This window comes from Chenopodium album, chromosome 5 (genome assembly GCF_948465745.1).
Source record: "Chenopodium album chromosome 5, dcCheAlbu1.1, whole genome shotgun sequence".
Lineage (NCBI taxonomy): Eukaryota > Viridiplantae > Streptophyta > Magnoliopsida > Caryophyllales > Amaranthaceae > Chenopodium > Chenopodium album.
Window position 1 is genome coordinate 45,372,269 of NC_137838.1, and position 16,601 is coordinate 45,388,869.

General features: G+C 41.0%; 1 pseudogene; it reads right to left on the minus strand.

Annotated features, from left to right (window-relative positions):
- Positions 1-423: 423 nt before the first annotated feature.
- Positions 424-523, minus strand: LOC145633518 (small nucleolar RNA R71; annotated as a pseudogene).
- Between the last annotated feature and the right edge of the window lie 16,078 nt (positions 524-16,601).

Below are 16,601 nucleotides of genomic sequence, written 5' to 3' on the forward strand. Positions count from 1 at the left end.
GGGCTGCTATGCAATCTTTTAGCTCTAGAATTTCAAGTGAAGAAGAACCGCAACAAGAGGAACAAGCAAGAATGGGAGAGAATTCGAGAGCGGCATTGAAAGAATTGGGGATTCCCGATGCATATAGATTTGAGAGTGGAATTTCTCTACCTACAACACCGACAAATTTTTTGAAATTAGGTCGGCTATGATCACTTTTATAGAAAGACGACAATTTAGTGGAGCCAAGCATGAGAGCCCGCTAAATCATCTCAAGCAGTTTGAAAAGTATTTCAATACTATCAAGGTGAACGGAGTTTCCCAAGAATTCATTCGGCTCAAGCTCTTTCCTTTTCTCTCATTGGGCGTGCTTTGGAATGGTTAGGCAAGGAGGTTAAACCGAATTATCTAACGACATGGGACGAGGTAACAAAGGAATTTCTAAAGCTTTGATTCAAGGTTTCAAACAAAACCCAAGTGAGAGCCTCTATGAAGCATTGGAAAGTTATAAAGAGTATCAAAGGGAGTGTCCTCACCACGGGATTCCAACCTATCAAAATATTAAAACTTTCTATGGAGGCCTAAGTCCCAAAGGCAAGTCATGCCTAGATATAGGAGCTGGTGGTCCCATCATGAATAAGACGGAAGAAGAAGTGGTGGACATCATTGAGGATGTTGTGAAGTGTTATAGAGATTGGCAAGATGGTGAGAGAGAATCAACTAGAAAGAGTAGCATTACGGTGTACTCGGTTGATCATTTGAATGCAATTAATCTCTCTTCACAGATGGAAAACTTGGGGAAGGAAGTAAGTGCAATCAAAGAAAAAATAGAAAGTTCTTCTTCCCAAGCTAAAAGTCTTCCCTCCCAATTTAAGGGGAGAGGTACTCCTTCTAACTCTCATCCCCCTCCTTTTTTGAGTAACATGCCTAGTGGTTGTTTGTTTTGTGATGTGTGTGGTTCATATGATCATGATTCTAGTAATTGCCCTCATGCTTTTCCGGAGAGTAATGATGATTTAGACAATAAGGAGAGTGAACATGTGAACTTTGTGTCAAACAATAATAATGTGCAAATGTTTGATAACAAAAGGGGTAATTGGAACTTTCAAAAGTTCTACCTTTCACGCCTTGGCTTAAGGATAGAACCACGAGTAAAGTATGGACTTCTTGGAGTGCTTGAAGAAGAATTTTGAAAGAAGAAGGGTAGGCTAGTGTTTAGACTAAAGCATAGAGGAGAGAAAAATAGAGAATTACTTGATGCCCCGTACATCAGAAATGAAGGGGTATTTATAGAAAATAAGTGCTGAGAGAACACACAGAACCTAAAAAGATAAAAACCCTAAAAAAAATGCACTGCGACACGGCAAAGAGCACCGTGACACAGGAAATCCCACGTTAGACGGGGAACATTCCCGTGACACGGTGGAATGCTGTGTGACGCGGGAAATATTTAACGAACGGGGAACAAAACGCGTGAAGGGTTTACGCGGAAAGGACACAGAAACCCCCATGTCAAAGTGGGTGCATCGTGTCACAGGGAATCCCACCGTTAGATGGGGAACATTCCCGTGACACGGTGGAATTTACCATGACGCATGATCCTGCCGACTATTTTTCCGTCTAAATTCATTTTTAACCCTTATTTCGTTCAGCATTTTTAAGTGCCGGTTGATAATTTCGGGCCATTTCTGATTTATTATTATTATTTGGGCTAAAATAAATATTAAAATAAAATAAATAAAAGGTTAGGGCCAAAATAACAATAAAATAAAAATGTTTGGGCTGAAATAAAAAACTAAGCTTTGACTAAACATCAAGACTGATCCATGGACTATTCAACAATTGAATTTAATATAATTTTTTAAGCTCTCTCGGGATTAAATACTGAACCCGACCAATAGTGGCGGTGAAAGGTTGTTCTTCATCTGGTTTGGTTTTGGGGAGACATTTTTAGATGTCTACAGAAGCCCCCACTTTGACTGAGTTTGTAGAAACGTCAGTTTTGAAAACGATATTCAAAGTAGTCGATTAGGACGGAGAATGACTTAAGACTTTCTGTGATATTAAATCACTCTGTATACACAAATACTTGCAGGAAAATGTTAGTACCACAGATAAAAGAGTAAAGGGATAGAATACATATCTGGCACTAGTGTATCGGTGACAAATGAGTTTGGAAGCTTCCTATGCTTGAAGGAATCCACCAGATGACGTTCGTTGAAACGCTTTCCATGCTTGAGGAAAGTCGACTGATGAATTTGGTAGCTTTCTAAGCCTGAAGAAACCTACCGGATGATACTTTCCATGCCTGAGGAAAGTCAACGTATGATTTTGGTGTCATTCTATGCTTGAGAATTCCACCGTTAATGCCTTCCATGCTTGAGGAAAGCCGACTTGGCGGTTTTCTATACTTAAAGAAAAATCCACCGATAACGCTTTCCATGCTTGAGGAAAGCCGACTTGGCGGTTTTCTAAACTTGAAGAAAAATCCACCGATAATGTTTTTCATGCCTGAGGAAAACCGACTTGGCGGTTTTCTATACTTGAAGAAAAATCCACCGATAATGTTTTCCATGCCTGAGGAAAACCGACAACTGATAGAATTGCTGAAACTTGTAAGTGTATGATAGTTTGATTATCCCCGAACGTGGGCCACAGATGATTTACCTTCGAGTCGACTATCCGACTATATTAGGTGTTTAAAATGTCCAAAATACAACTCTAATGCTTGTTAGGGGTAAATCAGTAATTTTGGTACCCTTTAAATACCAATTAAAAATTTCCGCGCAATTCCAGTGAGAAAAAAACTGACCCAAACTTGCGAAAGATCATTCCAACTTGGTCAAAGATGCAAAAATATCTGCAAAAAAGTTGAAAGGAGCATGCAGGACAAATGAAAGGGCACCGCGCCACGTAGACAAGTCCCGCAACACGGTGTCTAGTCCCGTCAGACGGTGCAGTTCCCGTGACGCGGGGTTTTATTTTTCCTCAAAATGCCCACGCGCCTCGCATACAACACCATGCCACGCGCGGGTACACTTGATGAGTGACATTTATGTCACTCTTAGGGAGTAGTTTTAGAGTCATTTTCGTGTTTATTTTATCTTATTTTCCCTTTCTTTCTCTTGTTTTCTTTTTAATAAAGTTTCTTGTTTATTTGGTAATTTTGGAGCGTTTTAGTTTATTTTCTTTATTTTATTAGTTTTAGTCTATTTTCGTATTTTATTTTACTTTGTTTGCTTGTATAGTTTTTGTTTTATTTTTATTAGTTTAGTTTTATGTCCCTTATTTTCTATTTTATTTTATTTATCTCTATTTTATTTATTTTATTTTTATTTTGTCTTTTGATAATGCCTCGTGTTTTTGTTGTTGGTCGAGTTTGGTGTTTCGGGTTTTAAAGTCGTGTTCGAGTTCAAAGTCCGGGATTTGAGGTGCAAATTTGTTCTAAAGCTGCTGCCCTGTTGCTGCCAGCTTAAACTACACCACACCCCTCCCTTATCCTCCACCACACCAAAACACACAATCCTCTGCTACTGCCCTGCTGCAACCTAATCAACGCACCAGCCCACACCACCAACAACCCACTGCAGCAGCACTAACACAAACAAACCGCAACCCAGCCTGCTTCACCCTACATCAACCACACCCACACCAATACACCACCAATTTAACCCCTGAACGCAACTCCCCTGCTGCCTCCATAATACACCTCCACTGCCGCAACCAATACACCACCATTCAACCAACCTAACCAACCCGCAACCCCAACTGCAGCAGCAACAGTAGCCGCACCTCAACCACGACGCCTACCACCACCGCAATAAACCTCTTTTAGCCACCCAAAACGGCAGCCCTTCACCACACCTGACCCGCAACTACTCAAACCACCAATCAAGCATTTCGGCCCTCAATTAAGCAAAAATCAGATTAAAATTAGCAATTTAATCAAGTTCGGGCAAACCGTTGGTGGTTCGGTCGAAGTTCGAGTCAGAGACTTTGTGGGTTTCGTTAATCGAAGAGGAGTGGTCGAACATACCCATGGTTCGACCAAACCAACCCCGTAGTTCGGCCGCACCAACCCACGGTTCGATCGAACCATTTCACGAGCTTCACACATGGGTTTTAATGAAGATGAACGGCCTTGATTTAATGATGATAGTTGATGAACGGTGGTGATGGTGGTGCGTTTCAATGGAGATAGAGCAGCCATGAATTGGGAAGAGGGGGAAATCGGGTGCTGATTGTTTTTGGGTGGGAATTGATTTGGTTTCTATTATTTTTATTTCTTTCTTTTCTTTTAACTTTTTCTTATTTTCTTTCCTTTATTTTTATTTTAGTTTTCTTATTTTATTTTCCTTTTTCCTTTTTATTTTCTTTTCCTAGTTTTATTAGCTTAGTATAAATACCCAATTTTTGGGGTAATTAAAAAAAGAATTGAAGAATTATCTATTCTTCTCTCTAATTAGTTTTAGGTTAGGTTAGGATTAGTCTTCTTTGGTAGAGAGAGAAAGTGAGGTTTTCTTCATTAATGAACTTGGATTTTGAAGAAGGAGCTTGTTCAATCCTTTGTAGACCTTCATCTTCAATTAATGAGCAATTTCTTACTCTCTCTCCTCTATTTTTATTTGTTTATTTTGATTATTATTTTAGTTGTTGGTATTGCTTGTTGATCATGTTGATTCTTGATTATTTGTTGATTAATCTTGTTATTATCATGATTAGTGAGTAATTTCCCCATTAAGGGGATGGTTGTGGTGTAGTTGGACCTTGAGCATGTTCTAGGGTTTAGAATTGATTTATTTGTGATTAAAGTCTTTATATGCTTGATATTCTTTAATCTTCTTGAAAGTGCACATTGTTGGTTGATTAAAGGTGAATCTTTGCTAACAAGAAACGGAAGTTGACTTAGTTAAGGTTCATTAGTATCGATTGTTATTTAATAGTACCTCCTAGTATATGGTTCTAATGTGGAAACATAGAGGCTATGTTAGGAGAAGCCAATTGACCCCGGAAGGCGGCTAGATTGGATCCTTTATTTCGATATTTGAGCATGTTTAGTTCATAATTAATTCAATTTCTATGCCTTTGTTTATGTTCAAGTGAATGCTATACCTAAACCATTTCCCTTAATGTTTTATTTCTTGTTTTAGCATTTTTAGACTTTAGTTTATTTATCCCCTATTCCGGACTAGCTTAATTGTTGATAACATTTGGTGGTGTTTACCGTTCTCTGTGGTTCGACCCCTATGCTTGCCTTATACTCGTATTAGGTTTGTTTAGGTTGTATAAATTGTATTTGATCTAGGGATAGACAATTGACGACGCGTTTATTCCCTTGTCAACACCATTACTCGATAACGGAATACGTGGCACGGGAACGGGAACGGGGTCGCGTAACAGTCACTTTTCTTTTCTTTAAATTTGAGCTGTTCTTAATCATTTTCGCCATTTTCTTTCTTCTTCTGCTCTTTCTCTTCTCCATTTTTTTATTTTAAATTTCTCGAAGTACCGTGCCACGGCGTTGCAGCACTGGCGCACGTCTGTCTTCACCGTGTCATGTTTTCAGCCACCGTGACACGGCGGTTCTATTACTTTTTTTTTATTTATTATTATTTTTCGCCGCTACTGCTCGCCGCTGCTGTCTGAGGGTCACCGCTACTTGACGGAGCTCCGCCACATCCCAAATTCACCGTGACATGGGCCTTGAGCACTGTGTCACGACTGCTACTAACCGTGTCGCGGCAGTTGTGTTGGTGTCTTCATGGCTTTTCGAGCTTTTGAAGCTCAAATCTTCATCAATTCATGCTCTAATTTTTTTGCTACTTTCCTCATTTTTTATTCTCCGCAAGGATCCATGTAAGTTTCCTTTGATTTTTGTATCAAATTATGTTGCAAATTCCATATTTGGTTGTGTAGGGAATATTTCAAGCGTTAACCCCTTAGCTTGAACCCCACTGTGATCATACACTAAAGTACGATGGCGTCCAAAAGGGAAGAAGATAGAGTAATAGAGTCGCCAACAAGTTTTTTTAGGAACTTGTAAACCGTTCACGAGGTGAAGGTTACACCCCTTAACGATCCAAGAGATCGTCAACTCCATAAGGTCTTGAACCATGACTGGTAGTTCGGGGATGAAGGTACAAATCCAACCTAAAAGAGATTGAACCTTCCCAAATAATAGGCCTCTACTTTATTCTCATCGTATTCATGTGCGCTTTCTAACTAACATGCAATCAATAGGTTTACCCTAAAATTGTTTATCTATGTTAGTTGAATTTAATGCACAAATAAATATATTATTGGCGATCACTTGATTATAATCAAATTAACCCTAAACAAGATTATTAATTATCTTATTAAGCGTGATAACAAGTACAAATTCCCTTTAAACATGCATAAAAGGTGTGATCAAGCAATAAAAATAAATATATATCAAGCAACACAATAACAATCATAATCATAATAATAACAATTATAATAATAATTAAAATAATAAAATTAATCATAATTAACGTAATCACGTTAAAGCAAAATAATTGCAAGATCCTAGGCATGATACTAACAAGATTAATAACAAACCCTAGAATGTCACTAAACATTAAAAATCATATATTTATCCCTAACATGATACTAACATGAATATTAGGAAAGAATATAGGAAGCATCATAACAATCATATTTAATATTAAAGTTACCCTAGACATGATGCTAGGAATATCATAATAACAACCTAAGCATGAACTCTATATAATAACATCAATAAAAACCATTAAAGTACTTACTTGGATGCCTCGTACCTCTTTCTAATAACAAAATACACAAGTTAAAAACTTCTAGGAAAATAATAATTAAAAAAATTAAATTAAATAATTGAAATAGAGATTTGGGACCAAACCAACAGAAATTAAAACCTTTCACGTCTAGGGCGAAGGAAACTTCGAATATGGCTAGGTGTATCTAAATCTAATGAATGCGGAATTTTTATATTTGAGAAAAGGCTAGTTTAGAAAAGAGAGAGAGAGAGAGAATAATCAAGAAAATCTTAATGAGAGTTGGTGAATCAAAACGGAGTTTTTAGGAGACTATTTATAGAGAAAATCAGCCAAAAAGATAAAACATCAAAAACAGAGTTCTGACGCAAAAAGCCAGATTAGCGCCAAACGCTGACCTTAGTGCCAGACACTAAGGCTAGCGCCAGGCGCTACAGCTGGCGTTTGGCGCTGACTCAGAAATTCACGCATTTTCTTAAAATCAGATAGAAATTGCCGTATAGGAGGATAAAATCGTATTTTCCTCAAAAAAAAACGTTCTTTGATTCTGATTAAATCTCTAAAAAGTCAACAAAAAGTCAATTTATCAATGCTAATTGAATTAGGAATGAAAAGAACCTTCTAGAAGAATCTAGAAGACTAAACCCATTCCTAATTGCATTAGGAATGATAAATCTATATTAGGCCCTCCTCTAGATCATTGGGCCGCATATAAGGCTCAAACCGGGCCCAGTTTAGTAATTTGGCCATAACTTCCTCAATAGTCATCGGAATCGGGCTTATAATATATCGTTGGAAAGCTCTTTTCAAGCCCCATCCAACTACACTATTATTGGACCCATATCATGGACCAACCAAAATTTATTGGCTGTTTTCTTAAAATTGGTTTTCAAAAACAGACAGATGAGAAAAGAAATTAAAACTATCCGCAACACAAAACTTTCCACACTTTCACTTCATTCGATTATGATTCGATGTGAAATGTAATCATCACTGGGTTTGGTTTTGGGGAGCCAAAAATGGGTGTTTAAAGAAGCCCCCACTTTTACTGAGTTTGGAGAAACGCAAGTTTCGAAAACGAAAGTCAAAGTATCGATAGGGACGGAGAATGATTCAGAACGTTCTACCATACTAAATCATTCTTGTAACGCCCATACCTGCAAACTAGTGTTAGTTAAACAGATAAAATAGTTAAGAAACGTGTATCTTGCACCGTCGAGCACACGTCTCTGGAAGTAACCGATTTGTTGTAACGATCTTCCGCAAGCTAGAGAATACCGCCTGAAGACTGCTATGCCGGTAACTGCCACCAATTTCTGTTGTGATAGTCTTTGAAAAAATCACTGCTTGTTGATCCTTAATGCTGCTTTGTCAGTACATCGACACTTTACTGCTTGTGAACCAGTATGTCGGTGCTTTTGCTGTGATGACAATCCTCTTTTATTTGGGTATAGTTGCCAACACAACTCTTGTATGATGTATGACAATCCGATTTAGGGAAAGTTTTCAATACCACGTAACAATCAATCCTTGGAAATGTTGCCACGATGAAGCGACAATCCGTACCTCGAAAAATTTGCCAAAATCCAATTTTGGGAAAAAGTTGCCAATGCTTCGTAACAATCTTTCATAAGAACTTTGCTACGATCGAAAATCCACATCTTGGAATATAACTCTTGAAAGCAATCCACCTTGGAAATTTGCCAACGCTATGCGACAATCCTTTTGGGAAAATATTGCCACTATTGACAATCCGCGTCTTGGAACATTTGCAAAAAAGAGTCGACCGACAATCCACTTCGGGAAAATTTGCCACTTACTGAAATGAATGACAATCCACGTTGAGGAACCTTTGCCGAAATTTATGATGAATAGAGTCCTACAACAATCTTTGGGAAATTTTTCCATAGGGAACTGGGTGTATGACAATCCAATCTCGGAAAACTTGCCAGCGATGACAATCCAAACTTAGAAAAAATTGCCAAACAGAGAAGGAGCACGACAATCCACGCTTGGAAACTTTGCCAGAGATGCCAATCCAATCTTGGAAAAATTGTCGTTGAAGAAGATGCATGACAATCCATTTTTGGAAATATTGTCAGTTGGGGATGACAATCCAATTTTGGAAAAATTGTCGTTTAAGAAGAATGCGCGAAAATCCATATTTGGAAATATTATCGTTTGAGAAGAATGCGCGACAATCCGTATTTGGAAATATTGTCGTTTAAGAAGAATGCGCGACAATCCATATTTGGAAATATTGTCGTTTAAGTGCTTGCTTTTAAACCGATACGTTGGTGCTTGTAATGAGCCAGTGTTTTAGGCGCATAAGCTAAGTGAGACGATTTTTTGTCAGGTCAATCACTTACTACGCTTGTAATCGAGCCGACTACTAATCATGTCAATTTGCTTATAGGGGCTAACAAGCGTACCAAGGAACCCAAAATTGCTATTCTGAGAGGCTTCGAGCTCTGTCACCATTGCAATGCCTCTAACGCCGCAATTTTGCTCTGTCGCCAGACGCTGGAATCTAGCGCCAGGTGCTGAAACCTGCTGCCAGATACTGGATGTCGTTAACTAGCGCTGGAGTAGGGTCTTCCCTATTCTGCTCTTGCTGCCGTAGGGATGCACCTGTATTTATCTTTGACTATAGGACTTTTCTAATCTCTTTAATTTTTTAGGGTTGACCTAAGGTTTAATGTCGCTTGACTCATTGACTTGACACGACTCAAGGTATAAACTTGACTCGCTGTGATTGACTCGAGGTTGACTCGACTCAAAGTGAAATGATATGTGTGACTCATGACCCGTGTGTGCATTGTATTGTGATTGTGCGACTCAAAAATGCAATAAAAAAGCAAAAATTTTCCATCATTTTTGTGGAGGGTACCAGCTTTCTCTCGAAAAAGAAAGACACGAAAAAGAATCGAAGTGAAGTTTTTGAAGGTACATGTTGAATGAGCTTAATCAAATTTCATTTGATACTATCTCTCAAGGTGCAAGGATTAACCCATCCTAGGGTATCTCAATTGTTGACTCAATGATGAAAGCATTTGGGTAACTTAGGCACGTAGGCTAAGCACTTCATACTTTGTGATGCAATGATGAGTGATGTTGATATGATAGGGCATGCTTCAGCTTTGTGTTAAGATTCAATGACAAAGAGTTCCTAAGGGAAGTATATTTGGTTATGTCTCTGTGCGGTGTGTGAAAATGATACTAAAGTTAGGCCACAAGGGCTAAGTGTGTGGAAAGATATTATTTTTTAAAAAGAGTCAAATGGTGGTGACTCTTAGGCTAGGTAAGCTAATGATGTAGGGATCAAGCCCCCAATTCTAGCTCTAAGTAAATAAGGATGAGCATAAGAGATCCCTTGATATGATCATGGTGTGTGAATGTGAATATGAATGCATGTTTATTACGGCCGCACCTCGATGTGAGGATGCCTACGTATCCGTTAGGAATCAGGCCGAACGTAGCTCTAGCCGAACCTCACAAAAGTGTTTGTATACCTCAAAAAGGTCTTTTTAAGGGTGTAACGTGGTTAGGCTAAAGGTTATAGAAGAAGGAGATAAAGGCTCAAGACCCTTGATAAGCCCCCAAGGTGTGCAACCTTGCTTTTGAATCTTTATATTTTTATGCTTGAGGCTTGCTTCTCTTTTCTCTTTTTTTTTTTCTTTAGCATTTATTTTTATTTTTATGAGTCTGGGCAATCCCGATCATGCGGTCTATCACTCACTTGGCATTCATGTATCTCAGGCACGGTACTGAGCACTCGATAAGAGACACAATCTGAGACGTGTTCATATCAAAGACAAGTTTATGTCAAAGACATTGGAACACTTGCCCTTTTGTACACTTTTATTATTTTCTATTTCTTTTTTATTTATTTTGATCCTTTAAAATCACTCAAGCTTTTTATGATATTGAAAACTGCTTAAGTTGCACACTATACCATCCAAAGGTTAGGTAGATGTAGTTTGAAGAAAGAAAGGTCTATCGTTAGACGAGGCTCAAAGTGGTTTATCAAGAAGAGATTGTATATTTGAAGGGTGAAAGGTAATGTGAGGTGGCTACAAGGGGTGCCTTAAATCATTGGTATACCTTGTGCTTAGTTTGACATGGATTTTTTTTTTATTATTTTTTAAAATGCAATGCAATGCGATGATCATATGCAAGGAAATAAATGCTCATTTTATTAAAGGGGAAAAAAAACCTATAAAATAAATCTAAGGAAGACAAAGGGTTCCTATGCTAGACTTATTGGGGAAAGGTTTGAAAAAAAGAAGAAGAAAACATGAAATCTTGGAGAGAAGCTTGCCTTGTGTTTTGTCTCACCATTACTCTTTTTTTTTTTTAATTATTGTCAATCACATGGCTCAAACTCGATTCAACAAGCATGGATGGAAGAAGGTGGAAAGAATGAATATTATGATATGGAGAAAGATGATGTAGATGCAGAGATATGAAAAAAAATTAGGAATAGAATGTACTCCCAACTCAAATGACGGAAAAAACCGACTCATGCATGAACCTTAGACATGGTCATGGTGACATATACAAAGTGCGTGTTAAACTATTGAGTGTAGGTGACATGTTAAGACTCGTTTCATGACCATGTGAATAGACACAAGCAAAGACTAAGTTAAGACCTCATGTATATGCATTAAACTGGACAGACTGTGGTATTTTAGTCATAACTTTTGATATGTGACTCTGATTGCGATGAAACCAATGCCAAATTAAAGATAAAACTCGGGGCTTCAGATCCATAGGTTGTACGACTGGTAGTTCTTCCTAGAACTCCGTATATGACAAAAATAAGTTGACTCTTGTGCAGTATATGGGAATAAAAATCCAGGTTGACTTAAAGGGACTATGACTCGATTTTAGACATATTTATTAGCTAAAAATAATTAATTAAACAAAGTCCTTTAGTAATAATTAGTTTATTAAGTCTTAACACAAGTCAAACAAACGGTTAGGAAAAAAAAAATATAGTATGCACAACAAATAATGCACAATTAGTCAAGTATGCACAATATGATGCAATGAGTTTGCAACCTAACCATGGCTCTAGTTCTCTAAAGTACGGGATATAGGTTATTCAATACAGGGTCCATGGTTAATTTTCCGGATGCACCGCGCGGAAGCCTAACCGTGAAGGGTTGGCGCGAGTGGATGGGACACCGCGAGTTAAGAAAAAACTCGCTTCCATGGTTTGGTGAATTTAACATTCTCGGATGTACCCTTTTTTGCTCAGAGCGTTCAATCAAGTAGATGGAGCATGAATTCCCAGGGGGTTATGTCCATATGAAAAACACATATGGGTTTCAGAAAAGCGAGAAAAACTCAATCAGGAATTAGGATCGAGCAAACAGTGCTAAAAACTGGTCGAAATTAGAACGCATATTTCTGGCTCGGTATTGGAAGAATTTGGCGCCAGCAAACAGAGATTGGCGCCGGATTTTGGCTGTAGCGCTTGGCGAAAGAGCTATCGTCTGGCGCTACAGTCAAAATTCTGGCGCTAACTTCTGTTCGCTGACGCTAATTCCTACATGCCTCAGCAGCTTTTTGTGCTCGATAAAATTTTCCAGTTCCGCACAGTGTTATTTCGGTCCTAGTTGTTAAAGATATTTCTCAAATTTCCTACGTGTAAAAGTCCCATGTTTTTAACTCATTACGGATGGTCTTTCCAATGAGATCTTTTTTATGCATATGACAATAATGTTAATCAAAATTACGCACATGAAATACTTAGAACTTTTCGAGTCTCAGCCACTCATTCTAAATCATTGCTGAAATAAATTTCAGGAATTAAAATAGAAATCCTCCCCAGTGGAGTCGAAAAAAACTGTAGGGAATATTTCAAGCGTTAACCCCTAGCTTGAACCCTACTGTGATCATACACTAAAGTACGGTGGCGTCCAAAAGGGAAGAAGATATAGCAAAAGAGTCGCCAACAAGTTTTTTTAGGAACTTGTAAACCGTTCACGAGGTGAAGGTTACACCCCTTAACAATCCAAGAGATCGTCAACTCCATAAGGTCTTGAACCATGACTGGTAGTTCGGGGATGAAGGTACAAATCCAACCTAAAAGAGATTGAACCTGTTTTGGGTATTTTTGTCCCTCGGGAGAGTTACAACACGAAGACTGATCTGGGGTGAGCTGTACCTGCAAAACAAACGGAGACACCAGTTGGGTGGTGCTCCGCCTCCGACGCACAAGTTAGTAACTTGAAGGGAGAAAAAGGTGCGGAAATTTAGGTAGGGATCTGCTCGGATTCCAAGCTTAGGATGTCTCTATCAAAGAGTAAATGTGTAATAAATGATAAAAAATGTGCCCTCAAAAAGAGGGACATCTCCCTATTTATAGGGTCTTTGGGATTTGTGCCCTTGATTAGGTCACTGTACCCTAATCAGTGGTGGGCTGCGCCGCTTTGCGGCTTTCTCGGGATTTGGGCCTGAAGGCCGACTTTTTTCCCTTATTTTCTGGAATGACACGTGTTAAGCATAGATTGGTCCACTTTGGGCCATCCTGAGACTGACACGTGTCATCCTCTGATTAGACCACGTGGCGGGGTAAAATTACCCTAAACATTTGCCCCTCACAAATGTGACGTGGCACGCCACGTGGCATATGTGACATGTGTCACGCTCCGATTGGCGGTAATTTTTACCATTAAAGAGTAACCGTTCACCTTCCGGGTAAATTACGGAAATGCCCTCGTATTTACCCTCTATATATAGTCGTTTACCCTCATAATTTTTGGTACGTTTACAAAAAAAAAATTTTAGAGAGAACTTTGAGAGAGCAAAAGTCATCCGTTTGAGTCAGGCGCAAGCAAGAAAGCTCGTCCTCCAGAGACCCAGCCGGACCTGCCTAGTTTCAGATATCTCTCCAAAAGGTACTGTCTCTACCTCTCTCAGCTCTTTTTCTTTTTTCACCGCTTGTACATATTTCTTGCAATAAATGGATGCATCACCAACACACACGGCACGACCTAGGTTAGAGTCCAGTCGGTCACCAGGGACGGCTGAGTCTAGGACTGGGAGTGCCGTCTCGGGGTGTTGGGACCACACTTTGCCTCGGATTCCGACCAGTTACGTGTCTGTGCAGGACACAATGGCTCGGACAATGCAGACGGCGACTGATCCAAATTACAAGAGCGAAGGCTCAGGCGGCCAAACGCCTGAGGGAGAAACGTCCAATCAGGGTGACCAGACGGCTCTGGAGAGATCCCCTCCACGCGTCCCTTCAACCCCTGCTGACTCTTTTTTGGAAGAGTGCGACCAAGGCGGCGACGAGGCCGTCTCTGCCCCCTTGGGTCAAAGTGAGGAGGAGACGGAGAGCGACAGCTCAACCTCTACCTCTGAGAGTAGTGACGATTTACCCCCGCTTTCGGATAGCGAGGAGGAAGAAAGGAAAAAGTGGAACGAGAAGGATGATCCCTTCAACATCCACGTCTCCTCCAAGGACCGGATCCAAATGGAGGAGAACTTGAAGAATTTCACTAAAATGCACCCGCTTGGAGACGGGTATAAGATCCGGGTGCCGCCTGAGAATGGCACCGTCGCCTGGGAGGACGATCAGGAGAACCCCAACAGTTATTTTGGCTGTTATGAGGCGGCGTTCAAGGCTGGTCTCCGCTTTCCCCTTCACCAGGTGGTGAAGGCAATTTTGAGAGGCTACGGCCTCGAAGTCTGGCAACTTACCCCCAACTCTTGGACAAACATTCTGGGGTATGTTGCCGCCTGCGAGTTTCAAGGGCTTAACCCCGGTTGGGAGGCTTTTGCTAGCATGCATTATCTTAGTAGAAGCCCAGGCGGCTGGAGGGCGTGGTACACTCTAACCACACAACCCCAATATATGATGACCTTGGACAAGGTCTCGAAATTCGACGGCTGGAAGCATAGGTTCTTCCTGATGTCAGCTCCAACCAGACGGGAGAATTATGAATTCTGTCTGTACAATAAGAAGCCCGACTTGTTGGGCCGGAAGTGTGCTCTTCCCCGGGTTCCAGAGGAAGACTTTGACAAGATCATTGAGGCAGACTTTTTTGGCCTCATAGACGCGACCTTGTCAACCGGAGAGACAATAAAGGTCCCCAAGAACTGGATCCCCAAGAGCGCCTGGTTCAGGGACGATTGCTTCCTAGCCGCCTGAGTTTATATCCGTATGTAGTAGCTTTTTACTAGAATTGATTTAGGATATTGACCAATTTCCTTCTTTTTGCATAAGAAGCATTAAACATGTTGCAGACGGAGAAAACCTTAAAGCGATCCTCTCCTGTCATCCGCAAGGCGCTTGCGGAGAAGGCTGCGGCTGAGGTCAAGGCCAAGGTAACAAACGCCTAACCCTTTCATAAGTTGATCTTTTAAAATCATTTTTCCCGGATGCTAACCTTAACTTTGGTTATTTTTGCAGGGAGGAGAGGTTGGAAAGTCGTTTGAGAAACAACTCAAACGGGCTAGGGAGGAGACCCCTTCCGTTCTCAACAAAATAAAAAAATCCACCTCTGCGTCAACTCCTGGCGCCTCAACCGGGCATCAGCAGATGCGGATAGTGGGGCGTAACGAGAAGGTAGGTGGCAGCCTGGGCCTCAGCCTCGTTAACCCCGTAACAGCGACCGGGGGGTTCTCCACGCCTGCAAGCGGTTCCCGCTTGGCTGGCTCTGAAGGTAAGAACCCTTTTGAATCCCCGCTTGAGCTGGGGTGGCCTTTGCGGGTGAAATCCCACTCTCAACAGACGTCATCTTCAGACGGTCGGCAACAAATAGGTGTTGCCTTAGTTTCGCACTCATCACGTATTGATTGTGGTGCAGATCAATCTCCTCGCTGGCCAGACGTCCAGAAGCACGCCAAGGCCATGCTGGAAGCCGTTCGGAAGAGGGATAAAGACAGTATCCTTGGGATAGATACGTTCAATCTTGAACGCATTCTATCCCTTCTGGCTGAGGTAAGAAACTTGTCAATTCAATTTTATTTTTTCCAAGTGTTTTATCCCGCCTACGATACTCACACCGCTTGCTTTTCTGCAGGCTATGTTGTGGGTGGACGGGCTCAAACGTCCTTATTCCCGCAATCGGGAAGAGGTAAAAAGGGCCAAGAAGTCAGCCATAGACGCTGACAATATTGCTTTACACTCAACTATCGTAAATGAACTTGAAACTAAAGCAATCATTATGACACAAGCGTCTAGAATCCAGCAGCTGGAGTCAGATCTAGAGGCGGCCAAGCAGCAGGTGACTGATGCTGAGACGGCCCGGAAGGAGGCGGAGGAGGCCCAGAAGAAGGCTGCTGAGAGTGCAAAAAAGGCTGATGAGGCGCTCAAGAAGGCCCAGACGGACCTTGGCAATCTTCAGGGTGTTTCTGAAGAAAACACCAATCTTAAGACCAAGGTTCAAAAACTGGAGAAGGAGGCTGCTCAGGCTCAGATAAACTTTGCAGCAACCCTGGAGGCGGAGCAAAACCGTCTAGTTGCAGAGAGTGACGCTGATAAAGACGCCCGAATGAAAATCGCCTGGGCTGCCCTGTACCCAGACGCGGATTATGGCGTCTGGGCACTGGCTCACAGGTACGCCGAGGACGTGGTGTACCTGAGAGAGAAGGGTGATCTAGAGCCTGAGTCCTTCGACCCCTGGGTTAATGCCAACAATGAGCCCCTCGTACCTCAGCTACCTGGTCCGGGTGAAGCGCAGGAGATACCCTCAGATGATGAGGAGGAGGACCAGGAGGAGCCGCCTGCAGGCCAGAAGTGACTTTTCAGCGGCTGTAGGCGTCGTTTGAAGTGCGCCTACGTTAAAAGCATAGGTGAATATGCTTGGCACTCATAGGAAGTAGGAATTAACA